The sequence below is a fragment of the Diaphorina citri genome, unplaced genomic scaffold (assembly GCF_000475195.1).
Source record: "Diaphorina citri unplaced genomic scaffold, Diaci psyllid genome assembly version 1.1 scaffold1271, whole genome shotgun sequence".
Lineage (NCBI taxonomy): Eukaryota > Metazoa > Arthropoda > Insecta > Hemiptera > Psyllidae > Diaphorina > Diaphorina citri.
Window position 1 is genome coordinate 44,695 of NW_007378700.1, and position 18,593 is coordinate 63,287.

At 37.2% G+C, this 18,593-nt stretch overlaps 1 non-coding gene across 3 annotated transcripts; it reads left to right on the plus strand.

Moving 5' to 3' along the window:
• The first annotated feature begins 8,211 nt into the window (after positions 1-8,211).
• Positions 8,212-16,899, plus strand: LOC108253120. 3 transcript variants are annotated; one of them, XR_003393164.1, is made up of 3 exons: positions 8,212-8,226; positions 8,522-9,016; positions 16,089-16,144. It is a non-coding gene; the product is annotated as an uncharacterized LOC108253120 (transcript). The 3 variants fall into 3 exon arrangements; XR_001809670.2 differs by lacking the exon at positions 8,212-8,226 and having other exon boundaries at positions 8,443-9,016; XR_003393165.1 differs by lacking the exons at positions 8,212-8,226; positions 16,089-16,144 and adding an exon at positions 16,756-16,899 and having other exon boundaries at positions 8,496-9,016.
• The last annotated feature ends 1,694 nt before the right edge of the window (positions 16,900-18,593 follow it).

An 18,593-nucleotide genomic window follows, 5' to 3' on the forward strand; every position in this document is an offset into this window, starting at 1 on the left:
CTGAAATGAGACAAACATGGTAGAAATGTAGAAATGGGTTAATTGGTATGATAACAACTATAATATGTATAAGTAGGTATACACTTCTAGCATTGTGGTTCAACGCTGAAATGAGACGAACAGGGGCGAAAAGGAAGGTTAATTGGTATAATAACAGCTAAAGGCCCGTTCCTACTTGGAAATTTTCTGACCAAACTTTTCCGTTCCTGGATAGGCATGGATGTAAAAGAATGTGCCTTGAAGTAATGCGAAAACGGTTCCAAGGTACATTTTTTTTTTCCTAGGAAAAAAAAAAATCTTAGAATCACAGCTAGTGTTCAAAGGCCTTAATCGAAAAATAAATAAATAAATGTTAGGGAGGCATTCGATACCGAAAATTGACGAAAAATTGCACTCATAAAAAATATTAATTGTGAATATTTCAACAGGTTATTTTCTGATGTTCTCCTCTTGACTCAGCACGTAAATGTTAAATACTGTCAGTGTCACTAACCTCCAGATGCACTGAAGTTTAAAAGACTAACAGTTTATTTCACCGATATTTTTTAACCTCCTGTTAAACTAACAGTTTGTTAAGTTCCAATTGTTTTGTATAGGCTCAACAGGGCTGTTAGGGACTAAAAAGAAGGTTGATGGAACCCATTCTAAAACTTTTAGGTTTTAAAATTTAAACAAACGCGGGTTAGTTTAAAAGAACCATACGAAATGACCACGTGACCGATTGACCACTAACGGAACCTAAAACCCAAGGGTATCGGAAGTTTACTATGAATAAAATAAACACGCTGTACTATGGCTTACCACGTTGTACAACACAAGCCACGGAATAATGAATGAAAGGGAAAACTAAATATTAAAGCCCTATCTTTCACTCGATATACAGGGAGTTTCGAAAGTCTTGATCATATTCGAAACAGGGTGTATTCCTGACACTGATTGAAAAATATCTGGAGTGGTAGTGCGCCAGGCCAACTTCCAGTAAGAACGCCTGTGTATTTCATTTTACATTAGGAACCATATCCGAAGAGAAAGGGTTTTCGGACATAGATCCTCTGTCTATGGAGCAAAATACCAATGCTTAAATAAGTCCCAGGAAATGAGGAATACTCCCTTGAAGTCCTACAGTTGCTTAGGCACTGGATTCATAACCGAATGGACTGTGGTTCGGATCCCATAAGCGACGTAAAATAGTCGAGTCAAATGCCTTTCTAAGTACATACAGACATTTTTTCAAATGATTATTATTTTTTACACGCCCTTTAAGATAGTCGCAAGACTTTTCGAATACCCTGTATGCGGGTCGATGCGTGTGTTGATAGGTTGATACGCATGCGTTCCGAGAACTTAAACTTTGGAGAGAAAAAACTCTTTTTCTTCTCACTGGAGATATGTGAGAGAGAAAAGGAGGATAGGCAGAGTATGAGATGATTAAGAGAAAGAGAGAAGGATGAGTAGGAAGAAGGAGGAGGTCGAGAGGAAGGGGGAGAGCATTGAGGAGAAATGAACAGAAAGAAAGATGGGAAAGAGCAAGACTTTGGAACAAATGTACAAAATACTCGTACTTATGTTTAGTTCATCTATATATAAAAAAAATTGTAGATTTGTCTGTACATTGCTTAAAATCGTGATATTTTTAGTTATTCTCACCCCTTATGCATCCCCGATTCCAAAAATCCGATTTTGATGAAATTTTTTTGTGGTTGTTAAGAAAAGAACTCCGGGTGACATAGGTTACTTAAAATTGTCACATTCCATCCTGATTCAAAATGGCGGCGGTTCAAAGTCTTAATCATATTCGAAACAGGGTGTATTCCTGACACTGATTGAAGAATATCTGGAGTGGTAGTGCGCCAGGCCAACTTCCAGATTCATTGCATGCAAGTTTCATATGATAAAAATGTGAAAACCAACAAGTTTTTCGTGTTTCTTTCACTTTAAAAAACACAAATTTCCTAACCTCCAGATGCACTGAAGTTTAAAAGACTATCAGTTTATTTCACCGATATTTTTTAACCTCCTGTTAAACTAACAGTCTGTTAAGTTCCAATTGTTTTGTATAGGCTCAACAGGGCTGTTAGGGGCTAAAAAGAAAGTTGATGGAACCTATTCTAAAACTTTTAGGTTTTAAAATTTAAACAAACGCGGGTTAGTTTAAAAGAACCATACGAAATGACCACGTGACCGATTGACCACTAACGGAACCTAAAACCCAAGGGTATCGGAAGTTTACTATGAATAAAATAAACACGCTGTACTATGGCTTACCACATTGTACAACACAAGCCACGGAATAATGAATGAAAGGGAAAACTAAATATTAAAGCCCTATCTTTCACTCGATATACAGGGAGTTTCGAAAGTCTTGATCATATTCGAAACAGGGTGTATTCCTGACACTGATTGAAAAATATCTGGAGTGGTAGTGCGCCAGGCCAACTTCCAGTAAGAACGCCTGTGTATTTCATTTTACTTTAGGAACCATATCCGAAGAGAAAGGGTTTTCGGACATAGATCCTCTGTCTATGGAGCAAAATACCAATGCTTAAATAAGTCCCAGGAAATGAGGAATACTCCCTTGAAGTCCTACAGTTGCTTAGGCACTGGATTCATAACCGAATGGACTGTGGTTCGGATCCCATAAGCGACGTAAAATAGTCGAGATTAGGAACCATATCCGAAGAGAAAGGGTTTTCGGACATAGATCCCCTGTCTATGGAGCAAAATACCAATGCTTAAATAAGTCCCAGGAAATGAGGAATACACCCTTGAAGTCCTACAGTTGCTTAGGCACTGGATTCATAACCGAATGGACTGTGGTTCGGATCCCATAAGCGACGTAAAATAGTCGAGTCAAATGCCTTTCTAAGTACATACAGACATTTTTTCAAATGATTATTATTTTTTACACGCCCTTTAAGATAGTCGCAAGACTTAAGAGAAAGGGTTTTCGGACATAGATCCCCTGTCCATGGAGCAAAATACCAATGCTTAAATAAGTCCCAGGAAATCAGGAATACACCCTTGAAATCCCAATAGTGCAGTTGCTTAGGCACTGGATTCATAACCGAATGAACTGTGGTTCGGATCTCATAAGCGACGTAAAATAGTCGAGTCAAATGCCTTTCTAAGTACATACAGACATTTTTTCAAATGATTATTTTTTTTTCACACGCCCTTTAAGATAGTCGCAAGACTTTTCGAATACCCTGTATGCGGGTCGATGCGTGTGTTGATACGCATGCGTTCCGAGAACTTCCCTCTCTTACTGGCTAACTCCCACTTAAGCAAAAAAGAAACAATAAACTGACTCTTAACAATTTTGAAATATTGTACTATTGACCCCAGAATACCCGGATTGAAAACCAAATTTTCGAGAATTCGCGAAACCAGCGGAGATTTTTTTATCAATTGCGATAGTAAAAATAATATTAAATGTCCCTATTATGGGATTAGGAACAATAGGTACGAGTATACGTATAGGTAAGATACCAATTGTACTAATGTAGGTATCAGTGTCTTTCCTTTATACCTATAGGTATAACAAACAGCACAAAATTTCTAAAGGTTATATCTTCTGTTTTGGGTTTTTCTTTTATTTGATTTTGTTCACTTTTTATGTTCACTAATTAATTACCAAAAATTTTCCCAGATTAGCGCGGGCTATAAAATCACACTCACAAATCGAAACTTTAACGAAACGTGACGAAAATATCGTAACTGAAGGCGAATTTTTGAAGGAAATCTGACACTTGTTGCACACCCCGAACTCACTTCGTAAAGAAAACAGTTACAAGATTTGGCCCTTACAACAGAGACCTCAAGTTACACTACTGGATGTGAGTGTCTCAAATGTAAAAGCATTGACATATTTGAAATCAATGGGGCTTGATGAATAGTCGTAACCATCAAAATAAATATTGAAATGCTATAAATATTCAGCTCTGACCAGTGCTGGATAAGTGGATATTGGTTCCATCAAAAAGGTATCGTCTGAGATGTGCACCCTTTTCTTTAATACTCGTAAGTAGTTAACTTTTCTAACGTCACAGCTTACAGCTGTATATCGTGTATCTACCAAGGCCTTTAGTGATGTGGGTCTTATTCTTTACTCGGCGGCATACTAGCCCCCTCAGCCCTCACCCAATCTGAGTGGAGCCTGGAAGAGTTAGAGCAGTACGTGCTCTTTTTTGCTTAGATGTGTTTGCAATATCCCTGTTAAAATATTGTTTCGTGCTTAATCTAGGTACTTGTCTAAATTTTATAACCTGCACTGGATTCGAACCATCAACCCCCAGATCCGATGTTCACCACTTGTTGACAAACTTTTGGCTTCTCTATCTCGAAGCTTCACCACAACTTGTGGACAAACTTTTAGCCTCACGAAAATTCATAATCTGATTTGATTCTCGCTGGGTGCCTACCTCTCCCTATTCAAGCTACTCCTCTGATTCTTTCCATGTATAATGGCAAAGTAATATCCATCACTTTGTAATGTGTTTTATACGAGAGAGCGATGGTCAATTGGGGAAGTTCTTCCCCAGAGGTCGGGTGTAAATTTCTACTTAGGCTCTACAATAAGGATACTTTGGGTCTATTACCTACCTACATAGTTTCTTTTTTTACCAAAAGTAAGTAGTATTAAACAGCAACACACAATTAATTTTCCTTTTGACTGAAAGTGGTGGGCAGCACAACCAGCAGAGGCCTGTTCCACGAATTACTCCAAAGTTCCAAATTCCTTACACATGAATAAGAGAATAGAATAGAATATACCTACTTTATTTTATCCTGCCCAAATAGGACTGAGAAATCCCTTTACTCCAGCAGTATAAACAGCTTAATTGGCTGACTAAGACGAAATTTTCCGAGGAAAAAGCATCTCTGGATTCTCTGGTCAATATTTGTGCCAGCCTAGTCAGCTTGGAGGGTAGCGCGCCTGCCTTGTTGGCGTTAGCTGGCGGGTTTGATTCCAGCTCGGGGCGGACTTTATCCTGAAGATATAAAGTTCATCCTTCGCTCGATTTCGGGACGATGAGACCTCCTTTGATATAGTTCCCTCTATCTTATTCTTCTTCACCTTCATCTTTTCCCATTTTGTCGGGCTTTTTTCAGTCAGGTCTATCTTGCTGTTCGGTCCCTGTGAGCCCTTTTTCCCATAGATTGCTCTCTAAAAAAAAAGTGATTTTGAGCTGTGGGAAAAGGTTCGAGGGCAAAATTTTGGTCTTGACCTTGACGACTGATTGAAACGTTGAGGAGTGATAATGGTTAAGTGTGTATTCCTCAGCACATATCAATTGATGTTAATTATAATATATGGAAGATGCCCAAATATTGGCCACCACCAATCTCACATTGCTTTCTCTGAGATTCAGATCAAAAACTCTACGGTCAATCAAAGAAGTGATTTTGATGATGGACTCAAAATTCAAAGAAACGTCGGGTCGCGTCGATAAAAGCCAGCGATCTTAAAAAATAATCATCTTATGAGTGCCTGGTATCTACTTGATTATGCAATGTGCCCATCTTTATCGAGGTCTGCATAGGCAGCTGTACCCTCCAGTCTCTACCGGAGGGAAGTATTTTTAATGAAACATTTTATCTGTAAATTATTATAACCAGGTACCTAAATCATATCTAATTATCTAATCATGTTGGATCAATGACTCATTTCCATAACTTTTCGAAAAAAATTCCACCCATTCAATAATTTGAGAAAGCAGTAAAAACAATGAAGCGCCTGTTATTCATTGAGAGTTTCAATTGACCATCGCTCTCTCATATAAAACACATTACAAAGTGATGGATATTACTTTGCCATTATACATGGAAAGAATCAGAGGAGTAGCCTGAATAGGGAGAGGTAGGCACTCAGCGAGAATCAAATCAGATTATGAATTTTCGTGAGGCTAAAAGTTTGTCCACAAGTTGTGGTGAAGCTTTGAGATAGAGAAGCCAAAAGTTTGTCAACAAGTGGTGAACATCGGATCTGGGGGTTGATGGTTCGAATCCAGGGCAGGTTATAAAATTTAGACAAGTACCTAGATTAAGCACGAAACAATATTTTAACAGGGATATTGCAAACATATCTAAGCAAAAAAGAGCACGTACTGCTAACTCTTCCCGGCTCCACTCAGATTGGGTGAGGGCTAGTATGCCGCCGAGTAAAGGGTAAGACCCACGTCACTAAAGGCCTTGGTAGATACTCGATATACAGCTGTAAGCTGTGACGTTAGAAAAGTCAACTACTTACGAGTATTAAAGAAAAGGGTGCACATCTCAGACGATGCCTTTTTGATGGAACCAATATCCACTTATCCAGCACTGGTCAGAGCTGAATATTTATAGCATTTCAATATTTATTTTGATGGTTACGAGATAAGATTCATGTCCTACTAAAATGCCATCCAATATTGTGAGTGAGAGGTTATAGCAGGGAAAATCGTTAATGTACCTAAACCTACTGTATGTTTCTTCATCAGTTACCTAGGACTCACATTATTATTTGTTTGCTTATGTTGAGTTTGTTGTTTCACCAAACTTGATCTTCACATTGATGATTAGAAAATATGGTAATCAAATCAATACCTATCCCATCAGGGAGCTTCACTTGATAAGATTAAATCAAGCTCATTTCCTCAATGTTATTCAGAAGTTGGAAATCTGGACATGTATTTTGTTCGTCAGACACCTGGGGCCATGCTTTGGGTTTAAAGCTAATCCCATCAGATTACTTAAGCAAATTATTTGGACAATCTCAAACCAAAATCTAAAATTCATCAGGTTACTACATAACCAAAATTATTTAAATTTAATCTCATACAGTAAGGATAAGGACCTTATTAAAACTTAAAATTACATGCCTTTAAATACTTACTTGGGTACTTGAGTACCCAATTTTGTAAAACTTTGTAACAGTTTTACCGTAAATTCAAGGTCAATGGATGAGGAAAACTGATAGAGCTAGAGAACCTCTTATCAAATTATCCAACAGTAGCTAGTCCCAAGTTCCTAGGTACTCACTCTACCTAGGTGTACTTACTTAAGTACTTATTTACGGATCTAAATACTTGGATATTCATTTTTGAAAGAATTTACTTCCAAGAGCTAACAAACATCAATATCACTGATGCAACAGATTTTAATCGGCACTTTAGTACCTAAACAACTTGAGAATCCTGAGAGAATAACAAAAACAAGGAGATAAAAACTACTTTTTATATTTAGTTCAATATATAGGATATAAATAGGTCTGTAGGTGCATCACATTAATGTATTGGTAGGTACCAGCCTAGGTAGGTAAGTACTAGTTACATCTAGGAATTAATCTAATCTTTCCATGTCAGAAAAACAATTCTTTAAACCTGAAACGTAAAGACGTAAGTGCTTGGGGTGGGTTTCACCAACCTTCTTTTTAACCCCTAACAACCCTGTTACTTGTTACTCTGCAAATCAATGGGAGTTTATAGCTTAACAGGCCTTCCAAGGGCTGAAAAAATATTGGTGACATCCATTTTTAGGGGTCAAGGCATTTTTTTTTTTTTTTTTTTTTTTTTTTTTTTTACAGCATTTTGTTCTCAATTCAGCCAGTCACTCGTACTCAGACTATCTGAGAGATAAACCATCTGAGTGGCAGACATTACATGTGTATCAATATGACATATGAACATATCCTACAACCATCATACCATCAATGTGTACCTACCCTACAACATCCTTTCCAAAATGCTCACATGTTCAGATGCAACTTTTGTGTGTCCTATTATTCACACCTAGACCCACTGTGACCTCATTAGGTTAATTAAGCATGCACACACTGCTCAGTATTTATACTCGGGCAGGTATACAGAGGAGAGAATGTGGCCATGTATGCTTCTATGCATAATTACCTCAAGTAGAAGTAACAAGGTATACCTATGTACATATTTTTACAAGTAAATAGCATTAAATCATGCACTCATACAATGTTTATGTAAGTACACTTAAAGGTAATTATTTAAAGCATTAAGTAAAAACTGCAAGGCAAAGGGACATTTTTTCCCTTTTTTTCCAGTGGTGTGTGAACTGTAAGCACTTAAATATTTCAGCTCTACAGGGGCCCAATTTTATGTTTACCACAAACCATGGTACCCTACCTAAATTTCTCTCTGCTCTTGGTATAAGTTAGGTGCTGTTTGTTATACCTATAGGTATAAAGGAAAGACACTGATACCTACATTAGTAAAATTGGTATCTTACCTATACGTATACTCGTACCTATTGTTCCTAATCCCATAATAGGGACATTTAATATTATTTTTACTATCGCAATTGATAAAAAATCTCCACTGGTTTCGCGAACTCTCGAAAATTTGGTTTTCAATCCGGGTATATTTAGTACAATATTTCAAAATTGTTAAGAGTTAGTTTATTGTTTCTTTTCTGCTTAAGTGGGAGTTAGCCAGTAAGAGAGGGGGTAGGTAGGTATATTCGGGAGTTAAACCCTTTATCTCGAGTTAATAATATCCTTGAAATTTTATTGAAGCCAAATAAAAAGTGTACCTAAGTATAAATTTAGTAACGCAGAGTAGGTAGATTACTATAGAGCTATCGTAAAAGAAGATGAATAACCAGATAATTTTGAGCATCAATAAAACACTAAACAGATAACGCATGAACTTGATAACAATGAGACTTTTAATCCATCCGGATTAACAGAGATACTACATTGAGAGATAAATTTTTCGTGATCTTCACCACAACTTCACCGCTCGTGTTCAATAGAAATGCGTCTCAAATAAGTAAGAAAACCCCAGTGATCATATTCAATTATTCAGTCATCAGAGGTAGATTCTTGGAAATTCGAGCCATTGGTGATGAAGTTGTGAATCTTATAGAGAGAGTGCGGATAAAGTTGTGAGTCCTGGATATTTTGATGAAAAGCTCAAAGAGCAGTGAATCCTGTAGGACAGTATACCGAATCGCTACTGCTGAGACCATTTCACCAAGAGCTTTTGACTGAACACCTTTGATCACGGAGGTAAGTAGGTACCTACCTAATTATAATTTTATGATTGTAACTAGCTCTCAGTTTAAGTTATCCTGGTAAATTTAATACAGAGTGACCCAGCGTTACCTGACGGTTTTTAAAATGATGCTACAGCTACACATTCAATTTTCGAGATAAAAGAGTGATAGGTATTTATTTTAATTGAAAGATAACAAAATAAGGTTTACTTTTTTGGGTATTTTGTTTGTGATGGTGATCAGGTGTGGAAGACAACGCTAGCCGAAAAATCGCCCTCATTTTGAAAACACTCAATCTGGTTCAAAATTCGACAAACTGTCTCTAGCACTTCCTGGACTATAACACGAATTTCTCGATGAAAAGCACCAGTCAACTCATCCAGAATCCTTGTCTTATAAATATAGACCTTGTTTTTAACGTATAAAATAAGTAATTTGGTAGAGGGAACTGTAACAAGTGAGATCTTATAAAGGGCCGTATTTAGGGACCGCGAGGGTCCGGACTTTCATTCTTCTCCTTTACTATGGGCTGAATTCCGGAAATTTAGAGCATTACCCCCTTTACATCAATATTTGGACTCTCCCCTTCAATAAAATCCTGGATACGACTCTGGTCTTATCGTCTCGAAATCGAATGGTAGAAGACAGGAAAGGAGAAAAACCGGCCCTTCCGAAAATACCATCTGTTTCGCATAAATTTCATCCCGGGTGGGAATTGTACCCGCGACCTAGTGCTTACAAGGCGCACTACCCTTCAAGGTAACTAGACTGGTCAAAGATCTTTTCACTAATCCTGTATTCACTGTCATCTTCCACAGCCACCTGGGTAGGCGGAGGTTACATCAACGCCACGGCCGAAGCCCTATTCACCACAGGTCTAGTATGGTGTCAGGTACGGCTGACTAAGACGAAATATTCCGAGGAAAAAGCATCTCTGGATTCTCTGGTCAATATTTGTGCCAGCTTAGTCAGCTTGGAGGGTAGCGCGCCGGCCTTGTTGGCGTTAGCTGGCGGGTTTGATTCCAGCTCGGGGCGGACTTTATCCTGAAGATATAAAGTTCATCCTTCTCTCGATTTCGGGACGATGAGACCTCCTTTGATACAGTTCCCTCTATCTTATTCTTCTTCACCTTCATCTTTTCCCATTTTGTCGGGCTTTTTTCAGTCAGCTCTATCTTGCTGTTCGGTCCCTGTGAGCCCTTTTTCCCATAAATTTCTCTCTAAAAAAAAAGTGATTTTGAGCTGTGGGAAAAGGTTCGAGGGCAAAAGTTTGGTCTTGACCTTGACGACTGATTGAAACGTTGAGGAGTGATAATGGTTAAGTGTGTATTCCTCAGCACATATCAATTGATGTTAATTATAATATATGGAAGATGCCCAAATATTGGCCACCACTAATCTCACATTGCTTTCTCTGAGATTCAGATCAAAAACTCTACGGTCAATCAAAGAAGTGATCTTGATGATGGACTCAAAATTCAAAGAAACGTCGGGTCGCGTCGATAAAATCCAGCGATCTTAAAAAATAATCATCTTATGAGTGCCTGGTATCTACTTGATTATGCAATTTGCCCATCTTTATCAAGGTCTGCATAGGCAGCTGAACCCTCCAGTCTCTAACGGAGGGTAGAATTTTTAATGAAACATTTTATTTGTAATTATACCCAGGTACCTAAATCATGATATCCGATAACATACCTAATTGGTATGTTATCGGATATCCTGAAGGGCAAATCATATGCAGAGTTAAGAGAGGATGCACAAGATAGAGAAAAGTGGAGAAAGTTGTATTTAAAAATTGCGAGACGAGACAAAATTTATATCTCGTGTCGTTGGGCATCACTAGTCAATAAACATAAAAACATCCACATTATATCTCGTGTCGTTGGGCATCACTAGTCAATAAACATAAAAACATTCACAATGCAAAATTGACATTCTTGACCTTCTCAGTACATGTCTTAAGTTCTTGAACATAGAGTACAACATGAAGAGAGAACCAAACTTTAATCACGTGTACCTCCAAGTACCTAAACACCTGTGTGAGAGAGAATGGAATAGAGAGAGAGAAACGGAGGGGAGGACAAGAAGAAGATGATGCAGAAGAAGAAGAAGAAGAAGAAACAGAGGTAGTAGATGAAGAAGAGAGAGACGGAGGGATAGGACAAGAAGAAGAGAGAGATAGACAGGCTGACAAACAAGTTAGTAATATTGCCGGTCTTCAGCCATAGAACACATTGAGCAACTTTCCATCTTTCAAGGTCGTAGATCAGTGTTCAGTTCAGTTCATCTTCATAATACGAGCACCACGCAAAATATTAGACATCGAGTCTAACTTTCTAATCATAAGTGTTAAATAGATATAATTATTTATTAATATTTTTTAGTATTACTTACCTAATAATAAATTATAAACAGTTTTCCAAAGTGGATATACCTATTTACCATGGACTAATTTTTAACTCGTAAAATTCCTTTTCTTAGGAAATAACAATAAAATTATTATATTCATTTATTTTTTCAACCAAATAAACTTTGATTGTTATCTTTATTGTTTCGATTTGTTTTAACGAGTGATAGATGACTTACCTGTGATTTTGTGAATGAATGAAAATTACTCTACGAAAAAAATCCAGGTAAATGAAGATGTAAAGATTGTGAAAACAGGACAGATTTGGATAATCTTCAACCTGTAAAAAATAGAGAAGAGGCACAAATTACAATGGGACAATCTGAAATGAAACATTTGAAGTACGTCCCCCCCTCCCCCCCCCTGGCTCAGGTTACACTATCCCCAGGCCCGCAGCACACACATCCATCACACCACACCACACATCCATCACACACACACATACACACACACGGTCACGCTACGCGCTCCCTGACACGTCCCACAGTGCAGCATAATAGGCATTTTGAATCAGGATGGAATGTGACAATTTTAAGTAACCTATGTCACCCGGAGTTCTTTTCTTAACAACCACAAAAAATTTCATCAAAATCGGTCGAGCCGTTTTTGCGTGAAAAGAGGACAACAAAAGGTCTTTTTAGCGTAACAGACAGGCATACAAAATTTTTTCTAATGTGATTTTTGGAATCGGGGATGCATAAGGAGTGAGAATAACTAAAAATTTCACGATTTAATCAATGTACAGACAAATTTACAAATTATTTATATAGATGAAATAACCATAAGTACGAGTATTTTGTACATTTGTTCCAAAGTCTTGCTCTTTCCCATCTTTCTTTCTGTTCATTTCTCCTCAATGCTCTCCCTTTTGCCTCTCGACCTCCTCCTCCTTCCTACTCATCCTTCTCTCTTTCTCTTAATCATCTCATACTCTGCCTATCCTCCTTTTCTCTCTCATATTTCTCCAGTGAGAAGAAAAAGAGTTTTTTCTCTCCAAAGTTCAAGTTCTCGGAACGCATGCGTATCAACACACGCATCGACCCGCATACAGGGTATTCGAAAAGTCTTGCGACTATCTTAAAGGGCGTGTAAAAAATAATAATCATTTGAAAAAATGTCTGTATGTACTTAGAAAGGCATTTGACTCGACTATTTTACGTCGCTTATGGGATCCGAACCACAGTCCATTCGGTTATGAATCCAGTGCCTAAGCAACTGTAGGACTTCAAGGGAGTATTCCTCATTTCCTGGGACTTATTTAAGCATTGGTATTTTGCTCCATAGACAGGGGATCTATGTCCGAAAACCCTTTCTCTTCGGATATGGTTCCTAATGTAAAATGAAATACACAGGCTAGGTATGATATTGTTCTGTAGAACTAGGTATGATTGTTCTGTAGAACTAGGTATGATTGTTCTGTAGAACTAGGTATGACTGTTCTGTAGAACTAGGTATGACTGTTCTGTAGAACTAGGTATGACTGTTCTGTAGAACTAGGTATGATTGTTCTGTAGAACTGGGTATGATTGTTCTGTAGAACTGGGTATGATTGTTCAAGGACTAAGGATGCGAGTACTAATGACTAGAAGTGGGGACTTTCTGTAGAATTTTCCTGGTAGGTAACTCTTGAATAATTATTATGTATAGGTATTCTGACCTTCAGACTCTGAGCCTTCCACGATTTTTACGATCATATATTTAATGTAGTAGGGTAAGTGTACCATTTATTCGCCCACCTAAAAAACGTACCATTTATTGGCCCACACATAGGCTCAGAGTCTGAAGGTCAGAATAAAATTAGAAAAATAAATGTGGGCAGGTGGGCCAATAAATGGTACGTTTTTTAGGTGGGCGAATAAATGGTACACTTACCCTATGTATGTACATTGTACATTGTACATAGTTACCATTACCTACTTTAAACTGTGATGCTTTGTGTTCCTATTCATTTTGTCAAATGGGTCAGACCTTGATTCTGATTTGTGTATAAGGGCCCGAGAAAGATAAGTAGGTAAATAAGTAGCAAGCGTGCCGGGAGGAGCAGTAGCTGAAACCGGAAACCTATATTTAGGGGATCCTCCTCAATTTCAAAGTACAGGGTGACCCAGGGTTGCCTGACGATTTTCATTTGTCCATAACTTTGTTATAACTTGTCGTAGCTTGTTGAAATGGACATCACTGAGTTCAGAACAAAATAAGCTTTTGTTACAATGTAGTCGTGGACCCCGCAATATCGAGCTTTGGCTGTGGTGGCATTTCTTAAAAGTAGTGAATTTTTGACTAATATTAGTTAAAAATTCATATGCTCAGAGGAATTTTCGCACCCGTTTTGATTTTCCTCCGTCCACAACCGATCTTAGCTGGTGCGACCTTTTTTTATGGAAATACGTTAAAAACAAGGTCTATATTTATAAGACAAGGATTCTGGATGAGTTGACTGGTGCTTTTCATCCTACCTATTTTGCAGTTATTTTTCAGTTAATGCTATTATGTTGACACATTGAAATTTCAATGCCCAAAGTTGAGAACCACTGCTGCCAGTTTCAACTTTTGTTCTGTCTGTTGTGAAGATTTCAAATGTTTATAAATCATTCCGCTAGAGTTCGCTCTATGTACGGTACCTATTTTGCAGTTATTTTTCAGTTAATGCTATTATGTTGACACATTGAAATTTCAATGCCCAAAGTTGAGAGCCACTGCTGCCAGTTTCAACTTTTGTTCTGTCTGTTGTGAAGATTTCAAATGTTTATAAATCATTCCGCTAGAGTTCGCTCTATGTACCGTTTGTGACGCGCACACAACTCCCAGGGTTTGTAGTTCCTCAGTTCACCACCAGGGTGCTGAGCTAGAATTTTCTTGCCTGTCTTGTCTTGCGCTTTTTTATATGCGCACTGCACCTTTTTTCGGGTCTGATGGGTTAAATTTTTTTTAGTTTTATTTTGATATCTTTTAGTTTAGTGTGGTGTTTTTTATTTAAATTTTAAATGTTATCAGTTTATTATCTTTTAAATTTAATTTTTAATTGAAACTTTAATATTGTTAATCCAATGTGTTTGTATTATAACTTGTAAAGTACCTACTGTTTCGTTTGAAAAAGATTACAAAATCATGTCGGAAGCTCCCAACTCAGCAGCCCCGAGTCCCAAATTATCAACCACGGATAGAGTAATAAAAAGTAAGTACAAGAACTTTACCCATATTTTTTTTTCTAAATTGAAATCATGTCGGAAGCTCCCAACGCAGCAGCCCCGAGTCCCAAATTATCAACCACGGATAGAGTAATAAAAAGTAAGTACAAGAACTTTACCCATATTTTTTTTCTAAATTTTTTCAAAGTACATTGATTTTTCCTTTCCGTCGGCCATTTGCACAATTTTGTGGAGAAATTTGTGTTTTTTAATTCACAAAATCACAGGTAAGTCATCTATCACTCGTTAAAACAAATCGAAACAATAAAGATACCTAACAATCAAAGTTTATTTGGTTGAAAAAATAAATGAATATAATAATTTTATTGTTATTTCCTAAGAAAATGAATTTTACGAGTTAAAAATTAGTCCATGGTAAATAGGTATATCCACTTTGGAAAACTGTTTATAATTTATTATTAGGTAAGTAATACTCTAAATTTTTTCAAAGTACATTGATTTTTCCTTTCCGTCGGCCATTTGCACAATTTTGTGGAGAAATTTGTGTTTTTTAAAGTGAAAGAAACACGAAAAACTTGTTGGTTTTCACATTTTTATCATATGAAACTTGCATGCAATGAATTTTGATAAGATTCATGTCCTACTAAAATGCCATCCAATATTGTGAGTGAGAGGTTATAGCAGGGAAAATCGTTAATGTACCTAAACCTACTGTATGTTTCTTCATCAGTTACCTAGGACTCACATTATTATTTATTTGCTTATGTTGAGTTTGTTGTTTCACCAAACTTAATCTTCACATTGATGATTAGAAAATATGGTAATCAAATCAAAACCTATCCCATCAGGGAGTTTCACTTGATAAGATTAAATCAAGCTCATTTCCTCAATGTTATTCAGAAGTTGGAGATCTGGACATTTATTTTGTTCATCAGACTAACACCTGGGGCCATGCTTTGGGTTTAAAGCTAATCCCATCAGATTACTTAAGCAAATTATTTGGACAATCTCAAACCAAAATCTAAAAAAGCCTATACAAAACAATTGGAACTTAACAGACTGTTAGTTTAACAGGAGGTTAAAAAATATCGGTGAAATAAACTGTTAGTCTTTTAAACTTCAGTGGATCTGGAGGTTAGTGACAGTATTTAACATTTACGCGCTGAGTCAAGAGGAGAACATCAGAAAATGACCTGTTGAAATATTCACAATTAATATTTTTTATGAGTGCAATTTTTCGTCAATTTTCGGTATCGAATGCCTCCCTAACATTTATTTATTTATTTTTTGATTAAGGCCTTTGAACACTAGCTGTGATTCTAAGATTTTTTTTTTTACTTTCTTTTCCTAGGAAAAAAAAAAGATTGTACCTTGGAACCGCTTTCGCATTACTTCAAGGCACATTCTTTTACATCCATGCCTATCCAGGAACGGAAAAGTTTGGTCAGAAAATCTCCAAGAAGAAACGGGCCTTTAGCTGTTATTATAACAATCAACCCATTTCAACCATGTTTGTCTCATTTCAGCGTTGAACCACAATGGTAGACGTGTATGGATTGGCCGGTATTATTATCTTCTACACGCTGGTGCTAGGAGCCTATACAAAACAATTGGAACTTAACAAACTGTTAGTTTAACAGGAGGTTAAAAAATATCGGTGAAATAAACTGTTAGTCTTTTAAACTTCAGTGCATCTGGAGGTTAGTGACACTGACAGTATTTAACATTTACGTGCTGAGTCAAGAGGAGAACATCAGAAAATAACCTGTTGAAATATTCACAATTAATATTTTTTATGAGTGCAATTTTTCGTCAATTTTCGGTATCGAATGCCTCCCTAACATTTATTTATTTATTTTTCGATTAAGGCCTTTGAACACTAGCTGTGATTCTAAGATTTTTTTTTTTCCTAGGAAAAAAAAAATGTACCTTGGAACCGTTTTCGCATTACTTCAAGGCACATTCTTTTACATCCATGCCTATCCAGGAACGGAAAAGTTTGGTCAGAAAATTTCCAAGTAGGAACGGGCCTTTAGCTGTTATTATACCAATTAACCTTCCTTTTCGCCCCTGTTCGTCTCATTTCAGCGTTGAACCACAATGCTAGAAGTGTATACCTACTTATACATATTATAGTTGTTATCATACCAATTAACCCATTTCTACATTTCTACCATGTTTGTCTCATTTCAGCGTTGAACCACAATGGTAGACGTGTATGGATTGGCCGGTATTATTATCTTCTACACGCTGGTGCTAGCTATAGGCGTGTGGGCTGGGACTAAACAGAAGAACCATGGCGAGGAGGAGGTTATGCTGGCCGGACGGAATGTGGGCCTCTTCGTCGGAGTACTCACGCTGACCGGTAAGGGTTAAAGTAGTGCTGAAACAAAATCCTGAAAATCCCGAGAGGGACGGTGATTATAATTATAAAATAAAATAAGAAATTTGGTAGAGGGAACTGTAACAAGTAAGATCTTATAAAGGGCCGTATTTAGGGACCGAGAGGGTCCGGGCTTTCATTATTCTCCTTTACTATGGGCTGAATTCCGGAAATTTAGAGCATTACCCCCTTTACATCAGTATTTGGACTCTCCCCTTCAATAAAATCCTGGATACGACTCTGGTCTTATCGTCTCAAAATCGAATGGTAGAAGACAGGAAAGGAGAAAACCGGCCCTTCCGAAAATACCATCTGTTTCATACTGCAAGGCAAAGGGACATTTTTTCCCTTTTTTCCAGTGGTGTGTGAACTGTAAGCACTTAGATATTTCAGCTCTACAGGGGCCCAATTTTATGTTTACCACAAACCATGGTACCCTACCTAAATTTCTCTCTGCTCTTGGTATAAGTTACTTAACTACTCACTATGTTAAGCTTTAAATAGGTTGAACTTGTTTTGATCTATATGCCATCAATTTTAGGGCCCAAAAGTCCCAAAACCATGACACTATACGAGGCATAAAGCCTACTTCTGGTTAAACGTAGGTAGGTAAGTAGGTACCTTTGAAATGAGTTACCTACTCATTACTTAGGCTGTTTAAATTTACCCTATTTGTATTAATTAATTCTCGTCAGGCAAAGGCTCCCTCACTGAGTTAACATTCAACACACAACAACCAACCCCTTTCATTTTATTTTTCACAGAATTATAATATAAAATAAATAATTAAGGGGAAACCTTTTTACACAAGGACGTGGAAAGTGGAGGGAAGTTCTTCCCCAGAGGTCGGGTGTAAATTTCTACTTAGGCTCTACAATAAGGATACTTTGGATCTATTACCTACCTACATAGTTTCCTTTTTTACCAAAAGTACTTAAGTAGTATTAAACAGCAACACAAAATTAATTTTCCTTTTGACTGAAAGTGGTGGGCAGCACAACCAGCAGAGGCCTATTCCACGAATTACTCCAAAGTCCAAACTTTTCCTTACACATGAATAAGAGAATAGAATAGAATAGAATATACCTACTTTATTTTATCCTGCCCAAATAGGACTGAGAAATCCCTTTACTCCAGCAGTATAAACAGCTTAATTGTATATTTCTTCTTAACAAATTTTTGTTTCTTGTACATCACGTGTTGATTGTATTCTTCCATCGATTACTACACTTACATATTCATATGTAACATAAATTTTTAGAGGAGCAATGAGTATATACTCTCTCTAAGCAAGGTGTTGAGAAGCCTTGAAAGGTTCACATTGTTGAAACCCAGATTGTTCCAAGTCACCTAGATCTAGATCTTGAAACTCGGAGCAGTCATTTGGCCAAATATGGTGGTGGGTCTATTTTTATTTGGCTGATTATCTTCTGAATCTCTCTAGGTACCTCAGCGTACATTGTTGTCAAGCATGGTGTACCCACTACACTGGAGTGCAAACAATTTGGGACAATCGGGAGTTTAAAGTCTCTTGTCTCTTGGGTTAAAAGATCTGATTGGTTTATTTCACACTTTTTAGTCAATCAGATTGGATTACTTCATTCAATAGTTAAACTTTATCTATAATATCTAAGTTTACACTCGGATT